Source organism: Miscanthus floridulus, chromosome 2 (genome assembly GCF_019320115.1).
Source record: "Miscanthus floridulus cultivar M001 chromosome 2, ASM1932011v1, whole genome shotgun sequence".
NCBI lineage: Eukaryota > Viridiplantae > Streptophyta > Magnoliopsida > Poales > Poaceae > Miscanthus > Miscanthus floridulus.
In genome coordinates, this window is record NC_089581.1 from 122,852,507 (window position 1) to 122,862,660 (window position 10,154).

General features: G+C 42.1%; 2 pseudogenes; one reads left to right on the forward strand and one right to left on the reverse strand.

The window, feature by feature from the left end:
* Positions 1–1,963: 1,963 nt before the first annotated feature.
* LOC136536984 (protein FAR1-RELATED SEQUENCE 5-like) lies at positions 1,964–4,200 on the forward strand (annotated as a pseudogene).
* Positions 4,201–6,832: 2,632 nt separating this feature from the next.
* LOC136536985 (uncharacterized) lies at positions 6,833–8,091 on the reverse strand (annotated as a pseudogene).
* Positions 8,092–10,154: the final 2,063 nt, after the last annotated feature.

The following is a 10,154-nucleotide window of genomic DNA, read 5'->3' on the forward strand; positions in this document are numbered from 1 at the left end:
ATTTCGTTTTCAATTTTAATAACTCGACTTGACTCGATCAGTGGTCTATGCTTTCCTACTATTTGTTTAGATTTATATCAACCGTTTCGAATTTTAATAACTTGACTTAGACCTTCGCTCGATCCATGCTCCACACTTCCGTATGTTTTGTTTAGATTCATAGCATAAATTGAGATTTTTTTGATGGAGTGAGTAGTGTATGTTCGTAGTGGTTTAGAGGAGGAGAACAACATGCTGTTGTGTGTGGGATGTTTAGTGTTTATTATCCACCACTTTAGTTGTTTATTTAGAACGGTGTTTAATTTCTTAAGTTTTAATGTACTATCCATGATTAAAAGTAAACAACTGATGAGAAATTAAATTCAATGATGCAGCGGTATTAAAATAGTACATAAGATTAGACTAAGGATCCCATGTCATAGCTTTCGTATGTCTTTTTTTTGTTGTCTCTTCTCAAATGTTCTGATTTTGTGGAGTAAGAATTTTTTAATCAAAAACCGTTGAGGCCGCATCCTATTTTAGCATGAGTCAAAGTGATGATTGATAAGTAGCTGTGTTTCGAACATGGATGTTTGCTAATGAAGAAGATATAGTTCTTATCTGCTTGGAGCTGCACTAAGATTCTGTATAGTTAATGACGACATTCCCCTATCAGATTTTACCCGCCCTCGCCACATCGCCCTCGCCGTCGCACGGCGCCGCCGTCGCCGGCCAGCCGTCGCTCTCCCTCCTCCCCGGCGCGCCCGCCTGACGCGAGCTGCCCCAAGGCCAAGGTTCGACGGACATGCACGAACTCATCTTCATGGTTCATGCCATTGCCCATTGCCATGAATTTGTTTTGGAGATTAGACTCTGGCCTGAAACTTGAATTTACTGTTCATTGAATGGGACTGACTCATATCGATTCTTATCCTGTCATTTCTAGTGTATGTCATTTTTCTCCTTATTTAACCATAGACAATCAGATCATTTTATCTTGCTGTAGCAGCTCTGTCATTGAGTTAAAATGTGTTATACTTCTCTCTAATATATTTTGAGTACGATCACATATTGCTTTTGATGGGAATTGATGACACAAGTTATCTTCCCCTGCTAGTCAGACATGTGTTAACAACTTAAGTGTCTATTATATCTAATGTGTATGCTTAGAGCCTTAGATTGCCACTTCATATAGAAAAGTTACATCAATCAGGACCAAATATTTGTTAGTCAGCATTGACTAGACTTGATATATGGATATCTTTTCTGTATGAACACACTGTGTTGATAATGTTCAACATCTCTAAGCATTACAAATCTATGTTAATAGTTATCTAATGAGCTGCTATTTTATTTTCTGAATTTCAATTTACTTTGTTGTCTTCCAATAGTGGACTCCTAGACAAATGGGATTTTCTGAGGAAGGGAAATGATGGTGAAAATGATTTTATTGGATGGACATTGCTAGGACGATTCTGCTAAATTTGCAGATGGTCCTTTTACATGTCAATGCTGGTCCAAATAGTCTAGAAGCCTTTGTAAATAACTGAAAACTGTGTATATTTCGAGTTTGATGTATTGTTAAATTTCTCTGTTGTGGTTGGTCACCAAGTAGTGGTATCAGCTAGATAGGGTTCAAATCCTGGCATGCACCCAAAAAAACTTGCTCTGCCTCCCCACAAAAAATAGCTGGGCACCATCCTATTATATTGGTGAGGTCCTACCTGGGGTAGTGGCAGGATTCAGGGGTTTTCTCAGACTGTCTTGTTTTACTAAATTTGATGAAGGTTCATGAAACCTTGTAGCCCAGCCCCATTCATCAACCTGCTTAGCCTTCCTCTTTACTTTCTTTGAGCTCACTCCATTGTTTTACAAGGGCAGTCCTAAAACTTGTCCTTGTGTGGTGCTATTTAGGTTTCTGAACTCTTAATTTTGTTATGTGGAATTTTAATTTGTTTAATGTTGTTGATGGATACAGGAGGAAATGTCAGATCTTGAGTCTTTGCTGGAGTACAATGAAATTGTCAAGAAGATGTTTGCTAATGAAGAAGAAGGATTTCAGTTCTATAACAACTACGGTTTTGAGAAAGGATTTAGTGTGAGGAGAAGCTATTGTGAGTGGGACAATGGCCACAATGAGATGACTCTTCGGAAGTTTGTTTGTAGTCGTCAAGGTTTTCGTGAAGAGAAGCAGCTGAAGAGGGCGATTAAGAAGCAAAAGCCGTGGAATATTACCCGTGTTGGATGCCTTGCTAAATTTATGATTGCACGAGATCAGATCACAGGGCAGTGGTTTGTGAAGGATTTCATCGATGAACACAACCATCTGATGGCGCTAGTAGAGCTTACTTGTCTGCTACGTTCACATTAAAGAATCAGCGATGAGCAGAAAGCTGAGATTATAGAGATGGAGAGTTCTAGGATCCACAAACATAAGATAATGGATATTTTGGAAATGTAGTATGGTGGGTATAATAAGGTTGGGTGTACAACAAGGGACTTGCATAATTTTTGCCATCGCTATAAGGCGGAGACAATTGTTGTCGGTGACGCTCAAACAGTCATCAGTTACCTGACGGAACTTCAGCGCAGAGATCCTGATTTATTTTTCAAGTACATAGTTGATGGGGAAGGACACCTGAAGGGACTATTCTGGTGTGATAGTCAATGTCTGCTTGATTATGAAGCATTTGGTGATGTCATTGTATTTGATAGCACCTACAAAAGTAATCGGTACAACCTACCCCTTGTTCCTTTTGTTGGGGTGAATCACCATAGAAGCACAGCTATTTTTGGATGTGGAATTATTTCTCATGAGAATATTGAGTCATATGTGTGGTTGTTGAGTACATTTTCTGAGTCCATGACTCAGAAGCATCCGATCTCTGTGATCACTAATGGAGACCTTGCTATGCAGAGAGCAATCAGGCTGGTGTGGCTGAATTCATCGCATAGGCTCTACATGTGGCATATTGAGCAGAACATTGTGTGTAATCTTAAGGATGATGTTGTCAAGGATAAATTTAGGAGTTTCCTTTATGATCGTTGGTCCATAGAAGAGACCGAGAGAAAATGGCAGGAATTTTTGGATAAGCATAAGGTTACAAATAAGGAGTCATGATTGTATCAGATGTATGATATGAGGGAAATATGGTGTGCTTCGTATCATGCTGGTAAGTGCTACTTAGGACTGAGGAGCAACCAATGGAGTGAGAGCCTAAACTCTAGGCTTCATATGCGTCTAGATCGTAAAATGACACTGCTTGACATGGTAAAGCACGTGGAGCACTACCTTTTAGGGCTACGCACAAATGAGGCAAAGTTGGACACTAATGCATTGCAATATGAGGCATGCACAGAACCAAATGCTTCAATTATTGAGATAGAAGCCGTGAAATCATTCACTCCAACAGTTTTCGCCATGGTGCAGTTCAGCATAAAGGCAGCCAAGAAGTGTTTTTTGATTGACATTCTAGATGGCGATAATATGAGTGAGTATATTGTTGGCAGGAAGGATAAAGGAGACATGATGTACTATGTCAAATGTCAATTTTGTGATGAAGGCAATCTAAAGGGGATTTCTTGTTCTTGTGGTAAGTTACAATTGATTGGAACCTCCTACTCACACATCTTCTTTGTATTGGGCGATCTGGATGAAGACAAGCTTCTAGACTGTTGTGTTTTGAAAAGGTGGACAATGGGGGCGAAGAGTGCATTTCCTCTGAAAAGGAAGAGCACCATGTATGACTATTCCGAAAGCATACAGAGGTACCGTGAGCTACGCATTACCAGTCACACTGCAGCCTTTGCAGCATCTCCTTCACTTGAATCATATGAGCAGCTGAAACACATTCTATAGGATGAAGTTGCTATGAACCTGCCAAATGAAGGAGATAATTGAGGCAAGAGATATGGTACGGTGCTACCACAAGCCCCGGATGTTGATTCTGTAGCGTTCACTAATGTGCTGGATCCCTTGCATGTGCCTGGAAGAGGGGCCCGAAGAAAAATTTAAAGTCAATTTCAAATATGAGGAAATCTAAGGTCAAATGTAGCCTGTGTAAGGATAAGGGTCACAATCGGTGAACATGCTCCATGAGAAAAGAGGTAGTTCATCTAAGTTGAAAACAGGCCATCTGCGAGGCATGTGTAGTTATGACTGATGTTTGTCCCCTTCATTTGTAGGAATCAAAGCTCCCTGAAGATGTGCTTGATATATGATTTGCCAATGATGAGTTTGTTGTTGCTATTGTTTATAGGTATGCTAGTGAACAACTAATGATTTTCCATCATCTTTGCAAATTGACATGCTATCAATTGACCTATTGCTAGAAATATGTTCTTGTTGTCACGTATATTGTCAGTCTCAAAAGGTTTAATTGTTAAGGCATTGGTATCATTTTTAGTTGAAATCTTGTCAATTTGGCCTTGTAGTTAAGGGTTTGGATAGGTTATTCTGGATGATATTAATTGACCTGTTGCTAGAAACATGTTCTTGATGTTACATATAATGTAAGTCTCAAGACATTGGTATCATGGTACGATTAGTTTGACAACTAGAGTAGCAAATTGGGATTTTGCAAGGCAGAAGCATCAACCATGATTGATGAACCAACCAAAATTTGTTTAGCCAAGATTTGAGGCTTATTGCTTGTAGGTTACAAGCACTCTTTTTTGGTCAGTTTTATTTGGAAGTATACTAAATTGGTGTAAACACTACTAACACACAAAACCTCTGGACAAGTTTGTTGATATAGTTGATTAATCAGCGTGGTCCACTTTTAGCTGATGTTTTAGGGACATTCATCAGCGCCTTGAATTTGCCTACCTATGTAAAGTTGTCACTTGTGCCTAGGATTTTCATGCACTTCTTGCAAGTGTGGACGTTTCAATAGTCATTACCCCTTATATTGTACTAATACACATTGCATATTGAAGTCACTGTGTTTGTCAATTTCTTACACTATTTTGACATCCGATTTGTGTGTCACTAATGGATTCATGATTTGCATGTTCTGTCCCCCACTAGCAGGTTGGCGAGTCTATTGTGGAGATTGACCACCGTGTCCCTCTAGTGTTCAAGGAAGCCCGAACCCTTGCCCGCTCGGCTGCAAAGGAGGTCCGTTAGGCTGGCCTGTTGGGCACAGCTATTGGCCTTGCCAAGTCAGCCATTGCCCATGCCTTCAGTCACCAGGGCTGTCCTCCCCATGGCCGCGTAGCTCTTAGCTAGGTACAATTCAGCGGTGCGTGACAGTACCAAGCGTGGGAACACCGTGGCCACCTATCTCCCGCTTGTGCCCACTAAGTGGCTCACCCGCTTGTTCTCGTAACCCATGGCTGACGTTGCCCCAGCACCAAAGATGCAGCCTATCCCCTCCTAGTAGAAGATGAAATGGAATGGAAACTACATAATCAATTATATCTAGTATAAACTGAGATGTGGTGTAGCAAGTATTACTACGTTATGTCTTTGTGTATCATATGGTGAACTAGAGCTTGCTTGCATGGTTTAGTGTGGTGGCAATGCTTCTTGTTGCAACTTATGAGCCTACACAAGTTTATCTTTGTTCTATGGATTATGATGTGTACATTAATGAGCATCTATTAAAATTCTATAGCATTTTTTATGTTTGTGCTTTGCCATTAGTTTTCAGATCTGGCTCTGACATTGGGGGTGCACTTGGTTCATTACTCTCAAAAAGTGTTTCTGCAATTTGAGTACCCAATGTGTATGTGCCTCTCTATTGGTGTGTAATCTAGGATAGACAGAGACTGACTAAATGAAGAGCTTGTTTGGTTGGGTTCGGGTTCAAAAACCTGCTTAGCAAAAACCAAGGCATGCTAAAATCATGGCAAGCCAAAATTTTGGAACCCAACCAAGCAGCCCAAAATGTGTAGGAAGTTTTCGACACTGTATAATTGAATTGTGGACATTATTCACCCATGACTTGGTCCAGACATACCAGTTAAACACAAATTTGCTCCTCCTTTTTAGAGGCACGCACACCAAACCAATCACATGAAAATTTCTTATTACACTGAACATTCTAATTAGAGGAGCACGTCTGTAATCCAACACCAGAAGGCTGAGATTCAGGTTTTGCGCTAGATCTGAACACAAAATGTACTTTGAATAACAACCATAGAACTCATAATAATAGAACAGATCAATCTTATTATGTGAAGATCATAGGACTCGTAGCTGAAGAATCTATATGGAATCAAATGTTCTCATTTAGCAGACTTTGTAAGGCTGTTTAATGCTCCATATATTGACATGGCGGTGGGATAACCTTCGTCTTTTCGCCTGCACGAAATGAGGCACACGGAGATTAATATTGCTGAATCGAATGTTGGAAAATAGTGCTTACAAAGTACTAGTGGTAGATACAAGGAGTTTTACTACAATGTTTTCATTTTATTATCAGGAGGGTAGTTGGCCCTTCTGTTTCCTAAACTTGAATAACCCAGGCCTAATTTAGCCATGGTTACAAGAAGCATTCAAGTAGGAAACTCACTATATGCTCCACGGATCTCAACTTCCCGCCATTCTTGAACTAGTGCACAGCAACAACACAACAGATGTGAAAGAAAGTCATCACATCAGCTTCCCTGTTAGAAGCACACCATTTAAACTTCTGGTACTGAAGGCTTCCTCAAGATTGTAACACACATAGAGTTCTAACACACGCATCTTAAATTAATATATAATCAAACTTCCAACCTAACTTTAAAAAAAGATGTAACACACTGAGTGTAACTTCAAACCAAAACATAATGCAACCTAAAAAGACGAAGCGTAGAGGAACTGTCGCCTTGTTCTTCTTCCTCGGAGTATGGACAACACGTTTCATCATGGCATGGGACTGCCACCTTGTTCTTCTTCATCATAGTAGCCTTGTTCTTCTTCCTCATTGTAGTCTGTTTCCATGTCCAACATGTCCTACATTAAGTTCATTTCATGTTATACATATATGGTTGTATGAAGTACTTTTTTTTTGTGGAGAGGAACCAATACTCACGCCGTGCAAATCGTCGTTACATGCTTTCACTAGGTACAGATGAAAAATTTTAGTCCCCTCTTTTTCATTAGCAAGCACCAATTCATTTACCTCTTCTTTCCCATCAATCTATACTAACCAAGTTGATGGCTGACTCCCAGGAGCAGGATTGAGGTAGTACAATTGTCTGTCTCCTTTGTATCCAAAAGGTTTCAAAGCCCCCAACATCGTGACAAACTCAGCAGTAGTGGTTGGTTTTGTAATTGTAAACTACCCTAATTCTTGTCGAGTGTCGTAGTACTTCTTCAGATCCGAATAAAGTTCCTTCACCGAGTGAAGGATAAATCGCATTACAACATCTTGCATGTATAGATTAGATGAATAAGGACAATTTGGCCACACAGAGTTCTTACACGGAAACTATACGAAAAATTCATATACCGGGCCACACTCGTTGTCCAATAATATATGCATGTATTTCCGTGGTATGTAGATCCCATCTTGTACCTAAAAGTGTAAAGATTCGAGGAGTTCAAATGGCTATCTATGTAATGCAAAATATGAAATACTAGCGTACTGTAGTTACCTCTACATTCATGTTGGCTCGGACCTCCTCTTCTTGGATCAAGGACTGGCCCTCCTCTTGTTCGATCAAGGGCTGAATCATTGACTTCAATTTTGAGATCTCATTATCCAACTCCTTATCCATTTGTTTTCTTGCCTGCTTAATCATGGAGTCAACGTTGGCTTGCTCTTTCTTTATGTTGGCATCATTTTCTTTGAGAACCTTTGATAAGGATTGATTTAAGATGGTGCGTTCCAACTTCATCTTCTCGACAAAGGCAGCACGCTGTTCATGTAATTCTTGCTTTAGTAGGCAACCTAGTGCGACCTCCATTCTCATAGCAACGTCATTCTGCTCAATGGTTGACCCTTCGACCAGCAGTTTTCGCTGAGAAATTATGTACCGCTCATTTTGTTGTCACACTTGTTTTGTTCTGATGTCAGCGTCGGAACGGTCAAGCTGTAACTTCAATTTCATATCCTCGAAGTCCGCCTTTAGTTTGATAGCCATCTCATCCCACTCCTTGAGGTGGTTTGTAAGATCCATGGTACCTGAAGTTTGACGTAGCAGTTTCGTAAATCATCATGTGTCTCTAGGAAGCTTCAGTAATTTCAGGATTGCACTGTTGTGTTACTAACATAGGGAGAGATGGTAAATAAGAAAGAAATGTCTTGATGAGAACAGAAATCCATCAGAAAAGCATACATGTACTTGACCAACCAGTGATAAATTCATGAGGGAAGAACTGAACTTGCATGATAAATTGAAAAAGAAAGCGTGTAAATAGGAAAATAGAGCACTGCAATCATATAGAGTGAAATAAGATGTTAGCAAACTTATACATGAAACCCACTTACTACCGAACAAAACAAATACCTGATCCCAAAAGCTAGAAAAGGGCAGAGGAAAGTTGCAGGAGGGAGCTGTGGCCACGAGAGGCAAGTTCATCACAGCTTCTCCTGTCTACGCAACAACATACGTGAGCACTTAGCGAGGCGTAACCATTGTGATCAGTCAGTCAACCAGTTGTGCGCATATCAATTCATTTGAGTCATGCAAAGCGAGGAAACAGAGACCTAAAATCTACTCACATGGAAGGCAAACAGTATCAGTTTGTTCATTTACATGGAAATGATAAACATTTTTTTTCATTAACATGGAAATAATAAATTTCAACTACAAATTAGCAATTATTTTTTAGCATTTATTAAATTTTCTATATACTTTTAACTTAGGTCAAATAATAAACATTGGTTAATAAAATTAACTATAAGGTTTAAAAACTTGTTTGTTGCATTCATGCCAAAGCATGTTGTTTTGGGTTGAGTGTAGGGCTAGATGGTTTGAGGTTGAATTCAAATTCGATTTGAATTTGGCTTGAATTTGGAAAACTAGAAATAGAAAATGTTTTAATTTTGAAAAACTTCATTTTCTTTTTTTTTCAGCCCAGCACAGGCCTGACCCTTCTCTTTCTCCCCCTTCCCGCCCTAGCACGCTGGCAGCCCAGCCACGCCTCCCCTTCCTCCCTTCTCTTTTCCTCCCACACGGCCTACCCGTGCTGGCCTGCTCGGTGGCGTGCTCCGCGCCTTCCTCCGCACCGCTTTGCGCGCGCCTACAGCTCGCACTGCACGTCCCAGCTCACGCCCTGGCCCGCTCGGCTTTTCCCGCACCCACGCGCCCACGCCCGCAGCACCGCACCCATCCGCTCTCTCCCTCTCACTACGCGCTGGCCCCGCCAGCCAGCCGCCCACAAGCTGTCTTCTCCCTCAATGCGATGCGGGCCCACCCATCAGTGTCGCGTCCCTTTCTTTCCTTTCTTCTCCCCGGTGCACCTTCTCTCTTCGGCGCCCGCCGATGGCGCGGCCATGCAGGGCAAGCGGCCGCCATCGCCCAAACATGGCAGGAGACCAGTCCTGCCTGCTCCCCTTCCTTTTTCTGCGCATCGCCCAACCTATAAAGCTCTACGCTGCACCCCTTCCCTCTACCATCCTTTGCTCACGCTTTCCAGTCACCGCCGCCGTGATTCTCCTACACCCGTGCTGCGGACTTCGACGCCGATGACTTCCCGAGCTCCACCGAGACCTCCCGCAACCGTAGGTAACGCCGATTTTGCTGTTTTGGTCACCAATGCTCGGTTCTCACCTAACCCACATCGTCATTGTCTCTCCAGCCACCGCCGCCATTGACGACCCATCTCTGGAGCTCGACCCGGATGTCGCAATCATCTTCAGTTGACTCGTGGTGAGCTCCTAGTCCTCCCCGTGTTTCCCGTTCATCAATTGGCCCTCTAGAATGCCGTACCGCAACCTCCAAACCCGCCGGCCATGGCACCACTGTGGAACCGACCCACCAGCGTGTTTTAGCCCAAAATTAACATTCCACCGTGTTTGCTAGGTTCTGTAGATCATCCTCGTGCTTTTTGTTTTGATCGTGAAAGTCCTGAGCGCCATTCTAGCGTTCGCCGCCGTGTCTGCCTCGCTGTCGGCCATGGCATGCTCGCCGGTGGTGCTGTGCAGCGGCGTAGGTCTCACCTGTGCCTCCTATGCCATCAGTTCGGTACTGGACGGCCTAGATCCAACCATATCGGTTGGATCATAACCGGTCCACCA